The following is a 1,102-nucleotide window of genomic DNA, read 5'->3' as shown; positions in this document are numbered from 1 at the left end:
TGTATTTATATGATGCATGAACATATTATAAATGACATATCTCAAAACTTAAAATGATTTAAAGTTTTATGCATATGAGACATGTATTGAGTTTACCTAAGCCTTAGACTCAACCAAAACTAATTACTAGTCTAAGTCTAATACCAACCTGAGACTTAAGCATGTTGATTTGTTGATGATCTTCAAGCTCTTATAATCACAAGTTGTCCTCATCAAAACTAAACACAGAGTGAGAAAGCTTTCCAAAGTACTCTCTTCACATGCGCACTTTCAATCTCCCCCTTTTTTATGATGACAAAATACTACACCAATTGTTTGATGAATTAGCTTGAAGATTGTATTGGCACTGATTGATATGATGCGCTAATATTTCGGAAGCAGTTATTACGATCAACCTGCACAATGCACAATCAAACAACAACAAAACAACCTTTCTCCCCCTTTTGACATTATCAAAAAGATAACCCAGGTCAAAAGTAGGCAGAGATATGTAGTTAAACATAAAACGAAGTTAATGAATTACTTTTAGGATTTAACTATTAACCTGTTTTATTTTCGGTGGCTTGAAAAAATGCGCTTGTTTAAACAATAAAATAACTAAGAGGAAAAGCGAACGGCATACAAGATTTACCATATCAATTAGCATGATAAGCAATATAGTGCAATAACTAGCTTATTTTATGCACCATAAACATCTCATATGATCAAGAACCATTCACATAACCAAATAAGCTATTTTGACATAATTAAGCACAAAACTAATAACATAGCATAAAGAGTAAAAGTATTCAGCAACCATTGCAAACCATAATATGTCAAGCAGAGACAAATAAAGAGGCACACCATAAGACTTGAAACAGTAACAACAACTGAGTCCATAAAGTGCAATAAAGAAGAAATAAACCTAAGGGTAAGATGTCCTAGGTCTAAAGTCTTCTAAACTATGGTTGAGGTGGAGGAAAATCAATCTGATCATCAGGAATAGCAATGTTCTAGTCACCCCTGATCAGCATAGACAACTTCTAAAATTTAGAACAAAACAATGCATTCTGAGCTTCAGCAGTAGATCGAATAAAGGCATTCTGAGCTTCGGCTGTTGATT

The sequence above is a fragment of the Lupinus angustifolius genome, chromosome LG12 (assembly GCF_001865875.1).
Source record: "Lupinus angustifolius cultivar Tanjil chromosome LG12, LupAngTanjil_v1.0, whole genome shotgun sequence".
Taxonomy (NCBI): domain Eukaryota; kingdom Viridiplantae; phylum Streptophyta; class Magnoliopsida; order Fabales; family Fabaceae; genus Lupinus; species Lupinus angustifolius.
The sequence above is the reverse complement of the archived record's forward strand: the minus strand, read 5'-3'. Positions refer to the sequence as shown.